Source organism: Agelaius tricolor, unplaced genomic scaffold, assembly GCF_023055355.1.
Source record: "Agelaius tricolor isolate 1412-34295 unplaced genomic scaffold, bAgeTri1.0.p SCAF_38, whole genome shotgun sequence".
Classification (NCBI taxonomy): domain Eukaryota; kingdom Metazoa; phylum Chordata; class Aves; order Passeriformes; family Icteridae; genus Agelaius; species Agelaius tricolor.
Genome location: NW_027269298.1, coordinates 5,606,149 through 5,630,833, shown reverse-complemented (window position 1 = coordinate 5,630,833; position 24,685 = coordinate 5,606,149).

Sequence of the window (24,685 nt, the reverse complement as noted above, 5' to 3'; positions counted from 1 at the left end):
ATTTAATGTTAAGTTTAAATATGTAATTATCTTTAATTGAAATTACATCCATGCTTTTCATTAACAAGATGCACAGAGTGAGCCGTGTAAGGCAGCGCCGCGCAGGAGCGGGGCTGTCCCGCCCGAGTCCCGCTCCGAGCGGGTGCGGGGAGCCGGGGGCAGCCCCAGCCCCGGCCCGTAGCCAAGGGGCGCCCTCCCCGCGGCCCTGCCGGTGCCGGCCGCGGGCTGTGTGTGCCACGGGCTCTGTGTGCCACGGGCTGTGTGTGCCACGGGCTGTGTGTGCCACGGGCTCTGTGTGCCATGAGCTCTGTGTGCCGCGGGCTGTGTGTGCCACGGGCTCTGTGTGCCATGGGCTCTGTGTGCCACGGGCTCTGTGTGCCATGGGCTCTGTGTGCCATGGGCTCTGTGTGCCACGGGCTCTGTGTGCCATGGGCTCTGTGTGCCATGGGCTCTGTGTGCCACGGGCTCTGTGTGCCATGTGTGCCACGGGCTCTGTGTGCCATGGGCTCTGTGTGCCGCGGGCTCTGTGTGCCATGGGCTCTGCGTGCCGCGGGCTCTGTGTGCCATGGGCTCTGTGTGCCATGGGCTCTGTGTGCCCTGTGTGCCACGGGCTCTGTGTGCCACGGGCTCTGTGTGCCGCGGGCTCTGTGTGCCATGGGCTCTGTGTGCCATGGGCTCTGTGTGCCACGGGCTCAGTGTGCCATGGGCTCTGTGTGCCATGGGCTCTGTGTGCTCTGTGTGCCCTGTGTGCCACGGGCTCTGTGTGCCCTGGGCTCTGTGTGCCACGGGCTCTGTGTGCCACGGGCTCAGTGTGCCATGGGCTCTGTGTGCTCTGTGTGCCCTGTGTGCCACGGGCTCTGTGTACCACGGGCTCTGTGTGCCGCGGGCTGTGTGTGCCACGGGCTCTGCGTGCCGCGGGCTCTGTGTGCCTTGGGCTCTGTGTGCCATGGGCTCTGTGTGCCATGGGCTCTGTGTGCCCTGTGTGCCATGGGCTCTGTGTGCCACGGGCTCTGTGTGCCACGGGCTCTGTGTGCCCTGGGTTCTGTGTGCCACGGGCTCTGTGTGCCCTGTGTGCCCTGGGTTCTGTGTGCCATGGGCTCAGTGTGCCATGGGCTCTGTGTGCCATGGGCTCTGTGTGCCCTGTGTGCCATGGGCTCTGTGTGCCATGGGCTCTGTGTGCCATGGGCTCTGTGTGCCCTGGGCTCAGTGTGCCATGGGCTCTGTGTGCCATGGGCTCTGTGTGCCCTGTGTGCCATGGGCTCTGTGTGCCATGGGCTCTGTGTGCCGCGGGCTGCCCGGGGGCGCCTCGGCGCTGCCCCGGCGGCTGCCCCGGCCCCGGGGCTCCGTGCCCGGCCCGAGCCGAGCGGAGCCGCCGCGCCGGTCACCAGGGGGTAGCATCGGCCCGCGGGCCCCGCTGCTCGGCACGGCACGGCACGGCGGCTCCTCCCGCTGCCCCGGCACCGCGGCTCCTCCCGCCGCCCCGCTCCTCCCATTCGTGCCGCTGCCCCGGCACCGCGGCTCCTCCCGCTGCCCCCGCGGCTCCTCCCGCTGCCCCGCACGCCGGGTCCCGCCGCCAGTTGTCCTTCTCTGTCGCTCTGCCCTTTCCCCGCAGCTCCGTTCCCCTCGCTCCTGCTGCGTCCCCTGGCAACGCCCGGGTTTTGCCCGTGCCGGGGCCCAGCCATTGGTTTCTTTCCCAAAGCATTTCGATAAGTGCTCCTAAAATCGCATTTCCGTAAGTGAACCTAAACCTGTGTTTCACTGCGGGCCCCACCCCCGCTGTCACGTCGCATAGCAAAAACCTTCCGTTCCCAGGTTTGGTCCTTTTCAGACCGTAAGGTCAGTGATTCAAGTGGACGTTAAACTAATCCAGAGAGACAACGCGGTTATGACTGTCTGGTGGCTCTTCTGGAAACCTCCACATCCTTTCAAATTCCTCGCGGAGATCGAACACCCACCCATCAGGGGCTGTGTTCCTCTGGCTGCTGCCCCTGACCCGCCTCCTCCGCCCGGGACACAGGGATGGGTCCTCTGTCTGCACCAACGCAGTGGATCATTCATGTCCTGGGGACTGCCAGGACGGGGCAAACAGGGCACCAGTGCTCCAGAGGAGCTCCAAGAGCGGCCAGTCCAGTGCCAAGCTCGGAAAGGCAAATGAAGACACCCCCAGTTACCAGCTAAATTTAAATTTTTCTCAACAATTACTTTAAAAGCAAGGAGAAGGACCTTGCTGAGCGTGACTGATCACTGCACTTTGTGAACCATGCACTCAGGTCTTTGTTGCCTCCAAAGCAGTTCCTGCATCTTTTGCAAGCACGAATCCTATGGATTTATACTAAATGCTCTTCAGCCTTGTTAGCAACAGCCAGTGAGACAATCAGCACGTGCTAAAGTCCTGCTCTGACAGTGCAATCAATTAAATATCAATTAATCAGTTAATCAGTACAGAGGATACAGACAACGAGGCTATGATGGCCAGTTTCTAACCCTGCATGTTTCATGCTGGTCCCACATATGCAGCTTGACAGAATTGTTATCTTCTTGCAAGGGGGTTTCAGGCTGGGATTTCCAAGCTGTGGGGCAGAGCTGGGCCAGCACTACCAGGGCATTCCCACAGGCACTCACAAACACAGCTAAAGAGCCTCCTTCCTCCACATCTCCTGTGTTTGCACATTCTACCATACTCATTTTCAGAGAGAAAATCACAGAGAATTTGGAGAAAAAAGTGTTGAAGAATTTTGGAATTTGCTCCTGAAAAGGATGAAACTAAATTTGCCCTGGAAGCTGTCTCAAATTCTTCTCCCAGCTGTGGCAATAGGACAGATGCCAAAGCCATGGTGTGCCAGACGTTGCTCTAAGGATTCTGTCTCTAGAGCACTCCTTGTTCTTCCTGCCTTTCTCCTTTGCTCCGTGACCTTTCACACTAGGACATCTCCCCATCTGTGTCCTTTCACCCTGGGAACCCCTGAACACTTGTCCCAGTAAAGCCAGGACAGGTGGCCCCAGAGACCTTTTCACCTCGGGTTTGTCCTGCCTGTGCCTTAACCTGATTTGGATGTGTCTGTGATGTGAGTGATACACCTACCCAGAGCCCGAGACCTCCTGAAGCCACTGCTCGTTTCCATAGACCCCCATAAATGGATAACTGGCTCTTTTAATCTTGTTACTAAATTGTAATGGAATTATCCCTCTAATCCTTTGGAGCAAGAGCAGAACTCAGCCACCAATATAAAATTAAAAAAAAAAAACCCTACAGTAATCATAGATTTTTAAAGTATTTATTTTGTGCTGCTCTCAGATAGGCTGTACGTAAAATTTTATTTCTGAGGAATAATGTCACATAGTGCACATTGTGGCTGCTCTGTGATTAAGTCCTTTTTAATCTGCCATGTGTGTGGAGGTGCAGTGCTTTCCCATCACAGCTCCCTCCTGCCAGACTCCCCATTAATGGCGTTACGGGATTATCAGAAAGAGGCGGAATTACCCAGCTACAGGAGGTTTTTGCTCTGATCTGCTTAGCAGCCCAGGCCATTCCAGGGCAGGAGGGCTCAGCGTGTAAGCCTGTTTCCTTCTCAGGACCATGTGCTCCTCACTGCTCTATTTTCTCACAAGAAACTTTCTAGCTGGTAAATCTGTTTAGAGTGACTGGTTCCTGCTGCTGCTCTGTCTGTCTGTCTGTCTGTCTGCTTCCTCACAGGCAGGAGCTGCCAGGTTGGGCTGTTGGCACTGCTGGCAGTGGGATGGGAGGCAGAGATGGAACCACCAGCAATGCCTGGGCATTGTCACAGCAAAAGCACATTTATCCAGAAACCACTGGCAATAGGATGGGGGAATGCAGCTGGCTCTGGAGCCTGAGGTACCTGGTGCCATCAGGAAGAGGCAGCTGGTGCTGCTACGGTCAGTGCACGGAGCCATCCTGCTGTCACCCACACCATGCTGCCTCCGTGCTGCAGGAACAGGTTCTGCTCATCCCCGCCCAGCCACGGCTCCCAAACCCCAACTGCGAGGAAGGTGTGACACAGAGATGGGGACTGGCCAGAGGGAGGTGGTGACACAGAGATGGGGACTGGCCAGAGGGAGGTGGTGACACAGAGATGGGGACTGGCCAGAGATGGGGACTGGGCATCAGAGGCTGCAGCCAGGCCAGGCCAGCACAGTGACAGGGGCTTTGCTTCCCACAGCACAGCCCTGCTGGTGTGGGTGCACAAAGGAAATCACCTGGGGATGCAGGAGCACCCCCTGCAAACAGACAGGAGCACAGGGACATTCCTGTGATCGGAGGAGCGAATGCCACGCGAGGAGCTCCGGCCCTGGGTTGCTCCCGCCTGGCACGTGGGCAAGGCAGGCAGTGGGAGAGCAGAGGGTTAGGGACATGCCAGCGTCCTGTCACAAAGCATTTGCTGACCTTTCCATAAATATTCCTCAGAAAGGCTGAGTGCCCGAGCCAGTTGCGAGGTGCTGTGCCCAGCGCTGTGCCGGGGGCTGCTGTGACAAACGGCAGCTGAGCTGAGCGCTGCAGCCCTGCCAGCCCCACTGCTGATGGCACTGCCTGGCTGGGCAGGTGAGGCTTTAGGGAAATCAAGGCATTCTGCCCTCAAACAAGTGAATGCTGCAGAACGCAAGACATTTATGAAATGCTGCTTCCCACTTGATGGCTTTGCCTGGATTTTCTAACCCTAAATTAAAGAGGTCTTATCTGTTCCCATTGAAAACACTGGATATGAAGTGGAAAGAGTTTAGTGGAAGGTCACATCACCTGACTTAAAACATCATTACATAGGGAGGAAAAAAGGGCTTCACCGTCATGATGTAAAATGTGAAGTGCATTCCCTCTTTTTTTGTCATTTGATGGCAGAAATTACAACATGGAAATGAAAGCTTGGAGATTCATACAGTGAATCTAATAGCCCAGGCCCTGAAAAAACTGTGCTGCTACATTCGATCACCCCATAGGCACAGTCTGTCAGGAGGATGTCTGTGGTTGGCGTGCACTTTACCAGTTCTAACAGTCTGCAAAAAACCTGGTGGCTTCTTCCATCAGCTTAACTCCGGGTCACCCTGGACCAGCTTGCAGTGGTGAAAATGGAGCAGATCCGATAGCACCTGGTGACAAATCCACATGGGAGTGTCTGAGCAGAGGAGGCTGCACTGGAGGAGCTGGGCTGGGGTGGAGCAGCTGCAGACGCTGCTCCGGGTCCTCGCACGCTGCCCTGGCCACACCTGTGAGCAGGCAGTCCATGGGGAGGGAGGCAGGGCAGAGCCTTGCTGCACCATGAGCCCTCGGCCTTCTTCCCTGTCCACGCCAGGCAGCTGGCACGGCATGGCAGAGCCTTCCCCAGCTCTGACTGCAGCGCTGCCTGCGCCTGTGCACGCTGCTCCCCGCCCGGCTCCCCTCCTGCCTCCTGGGGATGCTGGCACAGACTCTGCGTTTGCCAAAGGTGGTGTCAGAAGTTCGGCACCCCCACAAAATGCGGGAATGCTGAGGAGGCTGGCAGCAGCCGGCCCCGTGTGCCCCCGTGCTGACACCAGCCCGCAGTGGGCCGGGGCTGTTCCATGACGCGTGAGTGCAGGAATGCTGTGCGTGGGAATGCCTTGGGCCCCAGCCTGCAGAGATTTATGGACGTGCTTAACTCTTAGCAGATGAGAAATCCCATTGGGACTATGCATATGCTACAGGTTAAAGACAGGCATAAAGCTTTGAAGAGTCTAAATCTTGGATTATAAAGATTATAAATTTTCAGAGGACAAGGACAGCCTCTGTCTGGATGGCAGCAGGGTCCTGCAGGTGAAGGACAGGTCCTGCCTGCAGCTGCCCTCACCTTCCTCCCCTGGCAGGTGCCTGGTGGCAGGACTGCCCCAGTGTGCTGCCCCTCTGGGCGCCTGGCATGGCTGAGGAGGGGCTGGGCAGGCTGGCGCTCATGGTGTGGTGTCAAGGAAGGCATTCCTCAGCACATCGGCTTCAGCAGCTCAGAGGAAAGGGAATGCAATGAGGAACAGATGATTTATCCATTCCTGGAGCTCCTAAACTCATGACCAGGACTGTGGAGCGAGTAGCAGGCAGCTGGTGAGCAGCAGAGCCCACGGGTGACCAGCAGAGTCTGTGAGTGACCAGCAGAGCCCGTGGGTGACCAGCAGAGCCCGTGGGTGACCAGCAGAGCCCACGGGCGACCAGCAGAGCCCATAGGTGAGCAGCAGAGCCCATGGGTGACCAGCAGAGCCCGTGGGTGACCAGCAGAGCCCACAGGTGACCAGCAGAGCCCATGAGTGACCAGCAGAGCCCACGGGTGACCAGCAGAGCCCACGGGTGACCAGCAGAGCCCACGGGTGCAGGGCTTCACGTGGGGATCAGCCCCTTGCCTGCTGCAGCCACACCAGAGAGAGCTGATACAGCAAGAACTGAACACAAAAGCTGGGGCTGTGCCCGAGCTTTGCCAGAGCAGCCTTGCTCAGGTGGGGCTGGTGCCCACGGTAGAGGTCCCAGCTGGGCCCCAGTGACCCAGCCCTGAACACCACAGCATGGGAGTGCCGCCAGCCACCCAGCTTTGCTGGGTACAATTTCCAAAAGATGGGGCAAGGAGAAACTATTTCCTGCTACTCTGTACTTTTAATCCATATTTTCACAGCTCTGCCTGTCCTAAATCCCAAGCAGATGGTGCAACTCAGCCCAGCTCCTCAGTTTGATGATCCCTGGGGCCTTCCTGCAAAGTGTACATTTCAAAGGATAATTCCACGAGCACTTCTTACCCTGATCTGGAGCCTTCTGAGCACCTTGTCCTTCATCCCTCTTCACACAGCCCCGCCCTGCCTCAGCACAGCTTCCACCGGGGTTCCCTTTTCCATTTAAAAGCTCGGTGGAGTCACAGGCTCTTACGGCCTTTGAAGCAAAGGGAGCTCTGAGGTGCAAGAACCAAAAGAAAAACAAAAAGAGAAAAGGAGGAAAATCCCCTGATGACTTCCCTGATTTATCCTGCAGGAACTGGGCCACCCCAGCGCCTGAGCAGGGTAAGCTGTCCCCCAGCCCGGGGTGACACGGGGGGCAGAGTTTGCCCTTGGCACAGGAGCCCCTTCCCCGCACCCACAGCCGCTTTTTGTGCTCGAGGAGCATTTCTGCACTAACAAACCCGTTTGATAATTGTGTTGCAAAAGCCTCACTCTGAATATTTAATAGAATTATTGCTAGTTATCAGCACGGGGAGGTGATAAATCACTGCCGCCTTTGCCCACCACCAGCCAGAGCCATTAGTGGGTTTCAATCACGGTTCCCACCCTGCCCTCGGGCTGGGATGACCATGAATTAAAAAGAAAAACAAACAATCATCCTTCCCCCGCCACCACCGCCTGGCTGCCCGGGCTCCATCCCGGCAGGAAATGAAGGCGCAGCGGCGGGGCTGGGTCCGCTGCCCCCGGGCCCGCTCTGCCCCCTCCGCGCAGCAGCGAGGTGATCTTTTAGCTGCCCTTTGTCTCGGAAAAAAAATTAATTCTCATTTGCATTACCTCGACTAAATGTCACCCACCGATATTTTGTTAGACATTAGCAATGCTGGCAGAGAGGGGCACGGGATAATTGCGTTCTGCCTAGCGCTGGGATTTACATAATTTCAGACAGCAATTAAAGAATCCCTGGGAATTTTTTTTTTTCCCTTCCAACCTCTCCTACAAAGAAAGTGTTCGTTTACATTAAGCGCTCAGCTCCTCGCTGTTCATTTGCATAAAATTAAAGGTTTTTGTGTTCTGGAACAGCAGGGTAACATTTAAAATTCCGTTTCAAAAAGCTCACCTTAGAATAATAAAATGTTAATATCATTTCACGGGCTGGAGAAGGTTGCCAGCTGCCTTTCACTTCAAACTTTTACCCAATACTAACTGTTAGGGTGGGTGATATTATTATTATTTTTTTTTTGTTAAGATATAAACTTTTTTGAAAAAGTGGAGGGCTGTGAATGTGCCTGTGGATGGGTCTCTGAAGGGCTACTCCAGAGCAGAATGTTTGTTTACTCCATAGTTTTTTAATTAAAAAATCATGCAAAAGAGCAGCAGCGGAATATTATAGGCTTTAATGTGCCGTCATACTCCATACCAGGAGAGGAAATGCAATTTGGACCGAACCCCGTTCATTTGCATCCGCGGAACACCGGTGACCTCCCCCGGGGCCGGAGGGGCCGGGGGCAGAGCTGAGCCCCACCCCTCGCTCCCGGCTGGGGGGTCCCTGCAGGCCCCGTCCCTCCTGCAGGGTCCCCGGGCGGGTGGGGCTGGCGAGGGGCAGCGCTCGGCACCGACCCACGGCAGCCCCCCGAGCCCTGGAGCTGGGGCTCCCACCCCGCACCCGCCTCGGGGAGGGGCTCCGAGCCCCCAAGTGCGGGCCCGGGCTGGGGGCCGGGGGCACTGTCCGAGCTGCAGCCCCGGCTGCCTTCGCTCTGAGCCCTCTGACGGCTCCCAACAGGAAAAAACGGCAAAAACAATTTAAAAACTCCTTCCGTTGGAGGATGGCACTGCTGGGGTCCCTGGGTGACCTTGCCGGTGTCACCAGGTGTCTCACCTGGGAAGGCACCTGTCAGCAGCAGCACGCGTTCGGGCACTGCCCTGCCCCGGCTCACCCTCACCTGCCCTGTCCCGGCTCACCCTCACCTGCCCTGCCCCTGCCCACCCACACCTGCCCTGTCCCTGTCCCTGTCCCTTCCCATCCTCACCTGCCCTGTCCCTGCCCACCCTCACCTGCCAGCTCTGCCCCTGCCCATCCTCACCTGCCCTGTCCCTGCCCATCCTCACCTGCCCTGTCCCTGCCCATCCTCACCTGCCCTGTCCCTGCCCACCCTCACCTGCCAGCTCTGGCTCTGTCCCTGCCCATCCTCACCTGCCCTGCCCCTGCCCATCCTCACCTGCCCTGTCCCTGCCCACCCTCACCTGCCCTGCCCCTGCCCACCCTCACCTGCCCGCTCTGGCTCTGTCCCCCGGGCCACCCCCGGCCGCCTGCCCTCGCCCCCGCCCGGTGTCCCCGCCGTGTCCCCGCCGTGTCCCCGCCGCTTTCCCTCCACAGGGACTCGGGGAGCAGGCGAGCAGGGAGCACATCTTCCACCTGGCGTCCTCTTGCCTGCCACCATTTGGGGCTGCTGTAGGATTGTAGCAAAAAGCGTTTCATTAAAAATGAATCCGAATCCCAGCCGTTGTGGGAGAACACCGAGCACAGCCTGCTGTCCCTGGTGCCCGTGTCGGATTCCTGCCTCAGCCTGCAGGCCGCTGGAGCTCCCGCCTGCCGCGATGCTGCCCCGTTCTCTCGGTGATGGGCACGGGCAATCCGCACCTTTGCGGTGGCACCGGCCGCAGGCACGGGGCAGGCTCAGGCTCACAAGCGCCCAGATGCCCAGCAGCCTGCTGTGAATGCTTTCCAAACTGCTCTGGGTTTCTGGGAATTATCCCGGTACCGACGGGTACAGAGCAGGTCAGCGCGCTGTGTCCTTCCCAGCGCCAGTCCCGTGCCCGCGCCAGTCCCGTGCCAGCCCCGTGCCAGCCCCGTGCCAGCCCCGTGCCAGCCAGTGTCCTTGTCACCCGGGCTGTCTCCTGCCAGGACTCATCCCCAGGCTTCTGTGCTCCTGCCACGCTGCTCCTGGCAGGCTTGGAAAGCCCAGCTGCTGTGGGGGAACAAAGCAACAAGAGGCCGCAAAGCTGAGGATGAGCAGTGAGAGGTTTTACCTGGGGAAGAGTGGAGTAACCCCATGAAGCAAACTTAAAAATGTGAAGGAAAAAAGATTTGCTTTGGAATTTCTCTTAGGAAAAGTCATTAATTCCTTTTACGTTTTTTTCATTTCAAAATTTGTTTTCATTACTTTTACATTATTTTATGACATCAGTAGTAGTGCATAATGTGACCTGTCATATCATGTCAAGTCATGTCATAATATGCATAATAGTAGAGAAGTGCATAATATTACATGTCATATTGACATAATCAGAATATTCTATTATTATTGACTTCATCAAACTAATTATAAAAAAGGCATGAAATACTTTGCTGAAGAAAATAAGATTTAGAAGGTGCAACCTACAAAAATTAGTTATTTTCCTTTGCAGTCACATTTTTAGGTATTTTTAATGCATTTTTATGAAAATATTTACATTTGCATATTTTTACATCATGTTATGCACAGCTGTATGTAACTACATGGAAAAAGGGAATAAGATAAATTAAAACAGTACAAGTCAAATTTTCTGCTTAAAACTATTACTTCTTTTTTTTTCGTAACAGACAATTCTCAAAACAACAATCAGCAAATTCTTCTGTATGTGAAATCTAAAAGTCCCTCTTGTGAAACCCCTACCTGGGAGCAGCAGCTGCAAACAAGACTGTGTGTGTGTGTCCAGAGCCAGGCAGTGGGGCTGGGGAGGGGCTCACCTGGAGAAAAGGAGGCTCAGGGGGGCCCTTCTGGCTCTGCACAGCTCCTGCCAGGGGAGGGGTTGGGCTCTGCTCCCTGGGAACAAGGGGCAGGACAAGGGAAACGGCCACAAATTGTGCCGGGGAGGTTTGGATGGGAGATTTGGAACCTTTTCTTCAGGGAAAGGATGGTCAGGCATCAACAGAGGCTGCCCAGGGCAGGGGGGAGTCGCCTTCCCTGGGGGATTTAAAAGCCGTGCAGATGTGGCACCTGGGGACGTGCAGATGTGGCACCTGGGGATGTGCAGATGTGGCACCTGGGGAGGTGCAGATGTGGCACCTGGGGACGCGCAGATGTGGTGGCCTTGGCAGCACTGGGTTGGACTGGGTGATCCTGGAGGGTTTTTCCAGCCTCAGTGCTTCCATGTCTCTGTGGATGGGCCCTGCAGAGCTGCTGGCAGCTCGTGGTGCCCGGGGAGGGCAGTGCTGGGGGCTCCCTGCAGCTGTGACACCCACCTGGGGCCCCCTCGTGTGTCACAGCCCTGCTGCACACCCTGAGCCCCCTGGGCTTTCTAATTGACTCGACACCTTATAAATTGCCAAACTTGGTTGTGATTGCTGTGAAGAATGGTACTTTAAAGGACTCAATATCTCTATATCTCCCTTTGATAAACATTGGCTTTCTGAGCTTAGATCTTATTTATTTACCCTTGGAGCAGGTTCATTACTATGTATTAGGTAGATATGACATATTTATGGAAATATGGGGACTCTTTGTGGAATATATTAAGATTAAATAAATCATTGACTATGTGGTCAAGAACTACAGCAATCCTGATGAATGACTCCATGATTTTTTTTTGAATCCTTGCATAATTTTAAGAGCCATCCCCTTTGTCTCCCTGGCCTCCTGCAGAACTTCCTGCACCACCCCAAATACACTGGGGAAGGCAGGATGTGCACCTTCCACGGGAGGCAGCCCCAGGTCCCAGGTGGCCCATAGGGAAAGCACCTGAGAGACTGCCAGACACAGAAACCCACCCCTGGGAACCTGCTTAGCAAGCTGAGAAATGGTTCCAATTTGGTTATCCCACATCCCAGCCTCTGTGATCTGCCGTGTGCATCCATTAGCCAATAAATTTACATTTCTAATGGCACATTTTCCCAAATTAGTGATAATTACATTTAAAGCAGCTATTTTGATACAAACCAAGGAGAGCCATGGCTAATGACATCAGTGTGATTTCCTGTGTCCCATGGCCTCAGTATAAGCCCTGGAGATGGGCAGAGCACAGTCCATGGAGCCAGAGCTCCCAGAGCTCGCTGTGTCGGGCTGTTCCTCCTGCACAGCTGCCTTTGCTTTCCAGCCCCTTGCTGCCACTGATACCTGCTGCCCTGGGCTGCCAGTGTCCTGCAGGGCCAGGCACAGGCTGGGCTTGTGCCACGTGTGCCTTTTGGCTCAGCTAACAAACACCTGCAAATACTGGGGGATTCTTAAGGGTAGTTAAGTAGCAAACTATCTGTTGATAATAAAATTTGCTTGCTTCTCACAGATATCCAATTTGCCTACTATCCAAAGAAAGGAATTGGGTGTCTGCTTCCTAAATTGTTTTAATCTCTGGCAAAGAGTGCTTCTGGCAGAGTCCCTCAGCTGGAAAATAGGAAATGAGTTAGAAACAACAGACAAACGTGAATAATGCAGAGCTTAAGATGTCTGATCATGATCTTGAGGAGAGAAGTTTAAATAGATTCCTCAATCCACCTGCCTGTGATCCCCTGGGAGGGAGTGCACCCCTCCTGGGGAGAATGCCAGGTCAGTGATGTGCACTGCCCCCAGGGTGGGAGCAAGTGGGGCCGTGGCAGAGGGGCCTCGGTGCCACCTGGCCAGGCCGGGGGATGCCCACAGTGCTGGGGACTGACACCATCCCATGGGCTCCCAGCCTTTAACGTGAGTGTTCAACACGATTCTTTCTCCATCTTCCCTCAGGGTTCATGCACATCCCCTGCTCTGAGCCCCCAGCACTGGCCACACTCACACCAGTGCTGCCAGCAAGGGCTGCTGGCCCCTGCTGCCCCCAGTTCACCCACCCAGGTGCCAGGTGCCCTCACCTGTCCCCCCTGTGCCCGGGCCACCTTCACATCTCTGCCATCAGGCTGCACCTTTGCTTTAGCTTTATAAATACTCTCTCAAAAGATCCTCAGATGTTTTTCCACAATAGCATGAAAAGATTGCCAGAAATCATGAGATCTGGGGAAAAAGTCCCTCCTGCTGGCATCCTGCTGAGAGGCTCCGTGTTCTGTGTCTCTGCAGCCACATCATTCCTCTCTCTGTGATGCTAACTGAACTCCTGCATGCAGAGAGGCCCCTGGGCATGAAGGTGCCCCCACACCCGGGACAGCCCCACAGCAGCCTCCTCCCCAGGCTGGCCCTGCCCCGTGCCCCAGGCTCGGGTCCTGGCGCTGGCACCAGGGCAGCTCACCCCAAAATCCACCCCTGTCCTGCGGCAGGGCCCTCCCGAGCCCTGCTCCTCTCAGAATGGATCCCATTCCTCTTCTGCTCCCAATCCTCACCCCTCCCATGAGGACAGGGATCCTGGTGCTGCTGCGGTAGCTGCCCTGAACACCAGAGGAAATGCTCCTTCCCATCATGCTAAGTGAAACAATTCAAACCGGGAAAATCTTGATAAAAGTTTAATTAGGAAAACGGACTCCATCTGTAACGTATCCCTGTTCTCCCCATGTATTAACCCTTTTGCCATAAATCTGCCACCCTTGAAGAAACCTGCCTTCCTCACAAAACCTACTCAGGGTTCACATTATTTTAATCAGTTAGAGGGGTTTAATACATTATTGATTTTTAGGAGAATTGAAAAAGCTCCCGTATTAAGTCCAGGTTGCTTATTCTTTCTGTATATGACATTCAGGTACTTGTGAAAAATTATACCAATTATGAAATCAGCCATTTACTGCTTCAAAGTGCAATCAGTTGTCACACTGGAAAGCACTTGCTCCTGAATATTATTAGTTGGGCTATGTGCACAGGAAAGTGCTGAGAGGAAAGACTTTAACCAAAGGGCAATTGCATGAAATTTACTTAGAAATAGCTATTTATCACCCTTGGATTTCCTACTGTTCAAATCCACTGCAGACACTTTATGGAATGAAACAGCCATCTCACCAACGTAACTCAGCCAACTGAGGGGTTTTTTCCTCACTGACATTAAATGAAAAATTTAGAAGTCATTGTAACAGCTTAAAGATGCATTATCCTTTTTGATGTGCAATTTTAGCTTCATATCAAAAGCCATATAAAATAACCCCCGCACAAACACAAAAAAGGAACTTTTAAAAGTTTTATGACATGTAGTTCATCTTACCTTTTATGCATCTACCAGGCACAGCTTCTCCTGCTGTTCTCAGGGACCATTGCGTGATTACCACGATGGGGGAGAAAATATTGCCACAGCAGCAGCAGCAGAGGCAGCCAAAGGAAGGATTAGGCTCTGGAGCCTGGGGGACAGAGGGGGAGCTGAGCCTCACCACGGCAGCAAACGGCAGCGGAGAGCTGCCCCCGAGAGGAGCCTTCAGCTGTGTCACAACTGCCACCATTAATGGGCTGAGCTGCAGGCACTGGAGGGAGAGGGAACATAAATTACAGGCAGGACATTCAGGAGAAATTCCTTGCTCGGTACAGATGTCTTGTCTGCTTGTTTTCCAGAGCAAACAAGAATTTTGGAAGGCAAGGGCAACTTCTCAAAGCAGGAATGGACCTGGTCAGCCTGGGAGTGCGGGCGCAGCACCAGGGCCGTGCAGGACCCACAGGAATTGGATTACTGACAGGTGTGGCCGCTGCTCCTGTCCATCTCCCCGGCTGCACACACCACCCAGGGCGAGCACTGCCACCTCACACACCTCATGGGCACGGCAACGCTTCTTCCTCTCCTGATTCCTCCAGAGAAAATGCAAAGCAGGATGGAGCAATTGCCGCGTTGGAAGCGTGGGCAGCCTGGATACGGCACTGGTCGCCCTGGGACTGCAAACAGTGCTCCAGGAAAATGGGAAAACAGCTCTTGACCCACTGTGTCCTTGGAGACTGACCCAGGAGCGAGGTGCAGCGCCCTGGCCCTGGGACACAGCTGGATTGTCCATAGAACCATGTCTGAGAGGGCCCGGTGCTTTGGAGGCTGCACAGAATGCTTCCCACCTGCTCTGGAAATGCCCAGATCTGGGGATGCAGGGCAGACTCAGCCTCCTCCAGGCAGCAGCTGCATCTCCTCCAGGTGGATCAGGGATCTGCAGGTACCACAGGTAGGGCTGGGCACCCACCTTTGTGCCATGAGCCGTGCTGGATGAGCCAAACGTGCAACGAGGACAGTTTGTGTTATTTGCCACAGTCAAACTCCACACTCGAGGAAACAGGCAACTTCAAAATGATGCTGTTCTAGAATTTCAGGTCCAAATGAAGAAGGGGAGAGGAGATGCTCAGGGGAGCTGCTGCTCTGACACCAGCACTGGGTGTGGGCACCACAGTGTCAGGCATGGGATGCTACAAACTGCAGCAGCAATTCTCTTAACAGGAGATGCCAACCAAGGCCTAACAGCCAGCTTTATAGCACAGAAATAATGCAAAACCAGAACACTTACGATATTTTAACTTAGCAAAAGGATTGTTATAAGACCATTTAATTTAATAAATAGTAAAGTATTTATAAACGAACCATTTCATAAAGTGTTACATGCAATAATATGATTTGCACAAACGTTTGTCCTTGAGGCAATAGAAATTTTCTTTGCAAATCAATCCTTACAGGGATTGTAATTAGTATCCGCTAAGGCAGCTCGCTGTACCTGTAGCTGTGCTGCTCCCATGAAACCCTGATTGCTGCAAGCTCTCACACAAAGCTAACGACACAGAAGGAAAATGCACACGTTGTCTAGACTATTCATTTTAATCAGGCAAGAGTGATTTTTTGTGGCCCATTTGATATGACTTTTACACAAGATACAACCTCGCTCCACAGGGGCTGGCAGAAAAGGTCAACACTGCTGTATAAAAATACATTTAAAGAAGGAGTTTAGAGAAGCAAAACCTGCAGCCAAGGCCCAGCATTGCTCAGGCAGAGCTGCAGATGTTGTGTCTATCTGTGTGATTTCTGAGAAATTTATAGATCCACCAGTTTTTATTAAATGCACAAAATTTTAAAAAAATTGAGAACTCATTTTCTGTCCAGGATCCATAGGGACAAAAGCCACAATCCAGCGGTCCCTAGTCTGGGACATGCCACCCGTGGGTGCCCACATATCCTCTGCTGGCTGTTACAGGATGCTGGCACCCCCTGGCATGGCCACAGCCTCACTGGGAGTAGCTCTGCATCGGCCCTGACATGGGGACAGGAGCCCTCTGGCCCCTTGACACAGCCTGAGTCAGAGGTGTCTGTCTGTCTGTCTGTCTGTCTGTCTGGTGAGGGTTTGCCTGGACCACCCCACTGTCTCCAGCTGCAGTCTAAGTGCCCCCAAATTGCACAGCAGGAGCTGGATGGTTCTGTGAATAGGGTCTGCAATTCCAGCTGTAGGTCTGAGTTCCAGCTTTAATCATGCCATTCATCATCATTACCCACAGTCTCTCCACTCGATGCCCCAAAGGCAGCGGCAGGGGCAGGGGCTGATGCTCTCTGTCCCTTTCTCCCTCTGAAGGAGGAGAAGCCAGGCGTCAGTAAGATCATTGATCTGGAGCATTCCTGTCCTCCTGAGCAAGGAGGAGGTTAATTTATCACAGGTTGGAGAAAACCCAGTCTTTAAATTCTCTGCTTGCTGTTAATTAAACAAAACCTAACTGTGTTTGCTAAGGCTGACTCCAAGGGCCCAGCTGCCCTGGCTCTGCAGTGAGAGCAGGCAGTCTGTCCTCCAGGCACAGCTCTCCGGGGGAACTGCGGTGATCCCTCTTCTGTCCCCCTGCAGAAACACCAGGACAGGTGTGGCTGCACCTGCCTGGGCGTGGCTCAGGGCCCTTGTGTCCCCTGAATGCAGTGTCTGTGCAGGACAGTGCAGGCACACGGAGAGGCTCCTTTGGGAAGGGCAGAATCTCCTCTGCCTGCAGAGGAAACGCCAGCCCCTGCAGCCACCTCCCAGTGCAGCCACAGGTGCACGGAGCAAAACAGCCAAGTCCATGGCAAACCTGGCTGCAAGGCTGCCTGGAGATTCCCTCAGCATGCTCCAAGGTGCGAGGGAGAGATTAATCTTAATAATTACTGTCCTTAGCTTGCCTGGCCCCATCCAGGCGCCGGTCTCCCCTGGAAAGATGCAGATCTCCCTGTGCCCCGGCCTGCCCTGCCCAGGGCTCTCTAGGGGCTGCACCCAGCCTGCAGAGGAACCCTCCATCCCAGCTGCCAAGCTCGGCAGCGCCTCGAGGCTTTTCCCCTCCTGTCCATGGAGTAAATGAAGTGGGGAGAGCAATACAGTGCGCGCTGGCCGAGACTGACAAGCTCGAGCCTCTCCTGGAGCTGCTGTGCTGGTATTAAACAGACAAGACAAGCTTGCAGTCAGTTATCGGCCAAAAAAATAATGAAGGAACAAGTCAGCAGAGCAAAGCCAAGTCCCCCGGACCAGCCAAGTGGAGAATTTAATTTCGCACAGGTTCCCGGCAGCAGCGTCTCGGTCCGCGGCCCGAGTGCTCCGACAGCTCCAGCTCCCGGCCTGCCCCGGGTGCCCCTGCTGGGCTGGGGGTGCCGGGGGCACGGGCTGCCCGTCCCGGCTGACTGCAGCAGGGCTGGGTCCCCGCAGGGCTGGCCGTGCCTGGCCCCGGTGCCGAGGAGACACGCACGGGTCCCTGCACGGCCACAGCTGGGCCGGGCACAGAGCGGCAGGGACAGCCCTGACAGGGCAGGGACAGCAGTGCCGGGGCAGGGACAGCAGTGCCAGGGCAGGGACAGCAGTGCCGGGGCAGGGACAGCAGTGCCGGGGCAGGGACACGAGAGGGGCAGGGACAGCAGTGCCAGGGCAGGGACAGCAGTGCCAGGCAGGGACAGCAGTGCCGGGGCAGGGACAGCAGTGCCGGGGCAGGGACAGCAGTGCCGGGGCAGGGACACGAGAGGGGCAGGGACAGCAGTGCCAGGGCAGGGACAGCAGTGCCGGGGCAGGGACAGCAGTGCCGGGGCAGGGACAGCAGTGCCGGGGCAGGGACACGAGAGGGGCAGGGACAGCAGTGCCAGGGCAGGGACAGCAGTGCCAGGCAGGGACAGCAGTGCCGGGGCAGGGACAGCAGTGCCGGGGCAGGGACACGAGAGGGGCAGGGACAGCAGTGCCAGGGCAGGGACAGCAGTGCCAGGCAGGGACAGCAGTGCCGGGGCAGGGACAGCAGTGCCAGGGCAGGGACAGCAGTGCCAGGCAGGGACAGCAGTGCCGGGGCAGGGACAGCAGTGCCGGGGCAGGGACACGAGAGGGGCAGGGACAGCAGTGCCAGGCAGGGACAGCAGTGCCGGGGCAGGGACAGCAGTGCCAGGCAGGGACAGCAGTGCCAGGGCAGGGACAGCAGTGCCAGGGCAGGGACAGGAGAGGGGCAGGGACAGCCGTGCCGGGGCAGGGACATGAGAGGGGCAGGGACATGAGAGGGGCAGGGACGCGAGCGGGGCAGTTTCTCCTCGCAGAGCACGGAGCCGGGATGGCAGCAGAGCCACAGGGAATGAATTTCTCCTCTCAGAGCGCAGAGCCATCCCGTGCCAGCGCCCCGCGGCCGGGCGGGCAGGGCTCGCAGGTGCCAGCAGCGCCTGGGCAAAGCCCCACGGCAGCGAACGGGCTGAACCAGCCGCTTTCTGCCTGGGAGAAATGCGGCAGCGACTCTCGGCTCCACAGCAACACCTGCAGCCAGGGCACGAACTCTGGAACACCGCGGGCGCTGCTGCGGTGGAACTGCGGGGTGACAACAGCGAGCGGGTGTCCCGGTGGGGAGCCCCTAAGGAGGGAAACAGCCCCGAGAGCTGAGCACGCATCCTGCCTGCCCCCCAAATGCCTCCTCTTTCAGCCCGGGCTCTGATCTATAGCATGACTCACTGGAGCGCCAGTAAAGCTTCAGAGATTGTTATGCTAAATGAGAGAAAAAGTAATTGCCTTTTCCCCATCTAGAACTCCAGATATATAACTTGGAGAAATATAATTAGCTGCTAACTTCAAAGATGCATTGGAATTTTTGTAATGGGCATTGAGACCCTGTATTAAAAAAAGCTAAAAGAAAAATTATACACTCCTTGTTGTAAATGGAATAAGACTTAAAGGTTTTAATTAGGATTCACTGTGCATCTGCAGCTGGGAAAACAGGAGAAATAAAAAAAATGCCCTGGTACTATCGTCCTGTTTGAAAAACACATATTGGATAAGGAGCTTTCTGTAAAAATAATTGTGATATATTTCTGATTTATGAACAATAATCATCTGTTATTAAAAATAAACTATTCTTTTTACTCTATTTAAATAATTTCAAACAAATGGAGATTTTTGCCACAAAGACCTGGGGGTCTTGCCTGTTTGGCACGGGAACAGGGGCACTATCACCCAGCATGGCCACGCCAGCTCCTAGGAGAACATGGAACACTGGAAATGAGTCTGCCTGCAGTGTCCCCTGTGTCCCCCTGCCCACAGCACGGGTGTCCAGGGGATCCCAGCACAGCCTGGGAGCTGGGCAGCTCAGGAGGGCTCTGCACAGCCCGGCCTGCAGCAGCTCAGGCTGGTTCCCCACAGGCCTGCCTGGGCTCAGCGCTGGGTGCTGGTGGAATGGCTCTGCACACCTGTGTGCCCGCCAGCCGGGGCCTGGCAGAGTGAGCAGATGTGCAAGGGGTGCCTGGGGGCACGGGCTGGCACAGGGGCTGGCACGGGCAGTGGTGGCGTGTCCCTGGTTGGTGACACGGGCAGAGTCCCTGGCTGGTGACACAGGCAGTGTCCCTGGCTGGTGACACGTGTGTGTCCTTGGATGGTGACATAGGGATGTCCCTGGTTGGTGGCACGGGCAGAGTCCCTGGTTGGTGGCATGGGTGTGTCCCTGGCTGGTGACATAGGGATGTCCCTGGCTGGTGGCACAGGCAGCACGACTGCTCAGGACCCTCCCCAAGTTCCCCCAGCCCGGGGTTCCTGCCCAGCCCCAGGTTCCTGCCCAACCCCAGGTTCCTGCCCAGCCCCAGGTTCCTGCCAGCCCCAGCAGCCCGGGGGTCCCCAGGGAGGCCTCGGGGGGAGCTGGTCCCAGCAGCCCAGGGAGGAGCTGCCACCCCCGTGTGCTGTGTGGAGGACATGATACTGAGCACTGGTAATACAATTTATTTCCACTAGTGAGTGAATTGCCCATAATTCATGACAAGTAGAGCCTCGAGTGATGATGAAGGTCAGCCCATCAGATCTGGAAATAAATTGTATCCTATTACAGCTCCTATTAGAGGTCTATTTATAGCAGGGGTTTGCAAACTCCTGGAAGTTGGGAGGGGTTTGGGTAGGATTTTTGCTTTCTGCTTGGATAGGGAGGGTATGAGGACATGAAAAACCAATCTAAACAACCTGTGCTGCTGACACAAACCAGTGCCTGGGGTGGAGCAGCCTGCTTGCTGCAGAGGGACGCTGGGTCTGGAGGGACCAGGGCATTTAGGGGTGCCTGGGGCTGGAGGCACAGCCAAGGGGCAGGGGAAACCTGCATGGAAAGTGCAGGAAAAAGCACAGAAACGTGGATGCTTTGAGGAGGCTGATCTGGAAAATGCCTGGATGATGCATTTGTGCTGGCAGCACGGCTTGGATCTGCCGAGAGCAGAGCAGTGCCTCTCCTCTCTCCTGTATTTACCCCTCTATTTACCATGCCACCGTAATCCCCAGGTGATAGATAATGTGCAGGATGTGGTTTGCCATGGAAACAGAGCCCCGGTTCTGTACATTTTTAAAAAGATTAATATTTCTCAGCTCGGTTTCATTATTCTGATATTAGAAATCATCAGTTATGCAGCAACCCCAGCCCTGCCAGGCCGTGAGTGCCTTTTGGGATGCCCGGGGACAGGGGGCAGTGGGAAAGCGCCGGGGGCACCTTGGCCATGGCTCTGCCCTGTCCAGCTGCAGCCCAGGGCGAGGCACTCCATGACAGTGCTCCAGGGGCAGGGGAACGGAGCTGCTGGGCCCATTTCTGCCTCTCCTCTGCATTCCAGCTCTGCAGCTGCAGAGAGCACCTCGGAGCCCGATAAACGCCAGAGCTCCTCACCCCTGGCAAAGGAGGGATGAGAGATTGTAATGGTGTCCTTGGAAAGTACCTGAATTCCCAGAGGACTGGGGACAGAGTTGGATTTCCATTCTCTGTTGCAGGCACAGATTTGGGGGAAGTGAGGGCTGCTCCTCGTGGGGATGCAGCAGCTTCTCCTTCTCCAGGGACTCCCAGGTGCCACCATCCGTGGAGGGGCAGGGTGTGCCCAGGTGTGCCCACACAGGTGTAACCCCCTCTGGGAGAACCTGCTCAGGCTCAGGGGCATCTCTCATGCTGGACATGCCTGAAGTCTAGTTCCTTAAATGCAAAGAAATAAGAAAAACAGCTGTCTTTTAAACCTCATAAATCTGTACAGTAAAATGTTTAGGCAAAACCATATTTTATTGTTTTTGCTGTCAGAAACAAAGAATTAAGGGCCACGTGACTCAGTAATTGCTGTGGACTTTTTTTCTGACAAGAAACATTAAACTTAAAACTGTATTAAAATCATTTGACAATTTTTATGCTTTAACAGCTGAGAGTGAATAATGTTTTTTGCATATAAAACACTTTCTCTTGTCAGCCTATAAAACTGTCAGAAATAAATTCATCAAAAATGATTATATAATTAAAAGTCACTACTTTTCTTTCTCTAGTTTAGTTGGAATTATTTGTTTGTCACTTTTTCAGGACTAAATTACGGCATTCAGAGACAACTTCCTTTGTTCAGACTATTGTGAAATGTATGATTCTTACAAAAGGAGCCCAACTTTCTCCTCTAATGTATCAATTCAATATCACTTCTTAGAAAATACTTTCAGATAGTTCTGTTTCTGAAAAGTGATTTTATTCTGCAGAGGAGCAGGACCAGTAATGGAAAGCTTCCAAATGCAGAAATATTTTTTATTATTGAGCTGCATATAATTTATGGAAAATTGCTGAATTAATGTTAGCAAAGTAAATCACTAGCACTTCAAATTGCAAATTCTCTCTTACAGCGAGGGCCATACAGGTGTTTCAAAGCTAAAGGACCAATATTGATTTTTGTGTTACAGGATCAGGGGAGGCTGGGGCTCCTGTGGGGTGTGTGGTCTGGGGGCAGTGCCATGCCCTGGTGGGACCCAGCTCCTGTCAGTGCTGGGCTGCCCTGTGGGCACGGGGCTCTGCAGAGGGCAGCCCTGGCACTGACCCACAGAGGGTGCCCTCGCCTGCCCCAGCCCCTGCCAGCTGGGAGAGCTGCTCTGGGGGCAGTGGGGGCAGCCCCTTCTGCAGCCAGGCTCTGGAACGAGCTCTCTTGGCTCCCCACGCTGAGAAACCGCGAGCTGCTCACAGCTGGGTGGGTTTGGGGTGACTGGGTTGTCAAGGCTGGAGCTAATAATGGTTTATTGATCTGTTGTTAAGTTATTGGAGCCCTAATGGAGGCAATAAGCTGATAGTGGCCGTTGCTGTCCCTGGCACACGGGAGGAGGGTGGTGCTGGCCGGGCAGCATTTTGTCCCCAGGCAGCAGAGGGGCTGCTGTGAGGGGGAGCACACGGGTAAAGGGGTGCTGAGCCCTGCAAAGGGCTGGGCTTTGCTGGCTTGGTGCTGCTTTTCTGACCTGACAGATCAGGAGATCCAGAAGTGCTGTGAGTGAGGGTTTAACAAATGGAGGGGGAGTGGGGGGCATGGGGACAGGGGGTTCAGGCTGGGATCGCTGTGCCTGCTGCTCCCCCAGGCTGCACAGGTCCCACTCGTCCCGGAGCTGAGAGGAGAGGCTGAGCTGCTGAGCATTATCTCTTGGTATGGTAATTATTATTTGTGATTAATCCTGCCCATGCTGAAGAGCTGTGCAAGCCTTTTTCAGAGGGTTCATCTTCATGTTTGCTTCTGCCATGGGTAATGCAAGCTGACGGGAGCTGCTGTGGAGGGGGCAGACAGAGGTGTCTGAGCTCTCCATGGCAGGCTGGAATCCTCCATGGAGTCAGAGCCCACAGGGCTGGGCTCAGGGTGGGCCCAGGGCAGGGGCTCAGGGGCGCTGCTGCTGCAGCTGACCTGAGATCAGGGTTAACAAAGCCCAGCTTTCCCTGCCCTCGTCCTCCTGCCCACCCAGCACTGCACTCCAAGAGCAGCACGTGCACCATGAGCACTGCCGTGCTGGGCTGCCCCAGCAGCCTGAGAAAGTGCCAGCCACAGCCCCAGAGCCCAGCCCAGGGCTGCCAGCTTCTACCTTGCCACTGGCCATGGTCAGCCAGGAAATTCTTTTGCTGGCAAGATATATTTATTTATGAAAAGCTGGAAATACCTGGGATGTTTGCTGGACCTTCAGTAGCTCTACAGTCATCATTTAAACAAGTTCATGCTCCATTAAAACCAGTTATTTAATACAATGATCATTCAATTAAAAACCTCTTGAAGCGCCTGCCAAAGCCTATTTGTATCAATACAATATTTTAATTGTAAATAGCAAAGTATGGTCCTGCCAACTGTGATTGTCAAGGAAACGTTACCAAAATGAGTGCTCAGTCTCAGGGAGGCTCTGGCAGCAGAGCAAGACTTGGGCAAGAGCTGGGAGATCTGTCCTGGGCCAGGAGCCCCCTCCCAGGCTCCCTGTGCCCCCCTGAGCCAGGCTGGGGCAGTGCCAGGAGCCAGAGGGGCTTGGGGAGCTGGGAGGAGGGCAGGACCTGTCCTGTCCCTGTCCTGTCCCTGCCCCTGTCCCTGTCCCCTGTCCCTGTCCTGTCCCTGTCCCCTGTCCCTGTCCTGTCCCTGCCCCTGTCCCTGTCCCCTGTCCCTGTCCTGTCCCTGTCCCTGTCCTGTCCCCTGCCCCTGTCCCTGTCCTGTCCCTGCCCTGTCCCTGCCCCTGTCCCTGCCCCTGTCCTGTCCCTGCCCCTGCCCTGCCCCTGCCCTGCCCCTGTCCCCTGTCCCCTGTCCCTGCCCCTGCCCCTGTCCCTGCCCCTGTCCCTGTCCTGTCCCTGTTCCTGTCCTGTCCCTGTCCTGTCCCTGTCCCTGTCCCTGTCCTGTCCCTACCCCTGTCCCTGCCCCTGTCCCTGTCCTGTCCCTGTTCCTGTCCTGTCCCTGTCCTGCCCCTGTCCCTGTCCCTGTCCCTGCCCCTGTCCCTGTCCTGTCCCTGTCCCTGCCCCTGTCCCTGTCCTGTCCCTGTCCCTGTCCTGTCCTGTCCCTGTCCTGTCCTGTCCCTGTCCTGTCCCTGTCCCTGTCCCTGTCCCTGTCCCCTGTCCCTGCTGCAGGGGCTCTGCACCATGGACTCTGCCCCCCATGGCACCAAGCCCAGGCTCAGCTGCCCAGGGGCTCAGCAGCTGCAGCCCTGTGTGGGATCCCTGCTGCCATGGTCCCACACCCTGCATTTGCCTCCTTGCATAGGTGCCATCACATAAATATTCCAGTCACTATCGCTTACTGTCAGACCCAATTTAGAAAAGTACCTGTCTGTTACAAATATTTTATAGTACTTGAATATGCAATTTATGTAACATGCCCAGCAAAAGAAATCCATTATACAGTTTTGTCTGATTGAAATTCTGGCATCGTAACAGTAGGAAAAAATTAAATTATTCTAGAAAGTTGCAGTCCATTATGAAGACCTAACTGCTCTTCTCTGAAAAAGCTGCTGCTGCCTCAGTGGTGCCAGCGCTGTGATATGAGCACTGCGTGCCCTGGCTTCACTCCCACCTTGCCCAAGGAAAACTGGGCTTCCCTGAGCAGACAGGCATTCTGTTCCTGCAGCCCCCCAGCCCCGGGGCTGGCCAGGGACAGGCTCTGCTCCTGCAGGAAAATGGGCTCACAGCACATGGAGCTGCAGGGTCCTTGCAGTTCTCCCTGCCCTCTGCCCTCCCCACTGATCCTGGCTCTCCAGCAGCCACTGGCTGTGGGCAGTTTCTCTGGGGTTTGGGTGGTCTGGGCCGGTTTCCTCCTGCACTTTCAGAGGCACTGGGACTCGCCCAGGGAAATGCCAGCAGGTTGGTCACCCCCTGCTCTGGGGTGCCTGGGGCAGGGCAGAGCTGCTCCTCACTCCCAGGCCCAGATCCTGCTGCCACAGCTCTGCGGGGCAAGAGGAAGGAGCTGATTCCTCTGCCACCTTTTCTGTATTCCAAGCAGCTGGAATCGGGGACAGCTCGTGGTTCTGCTACTC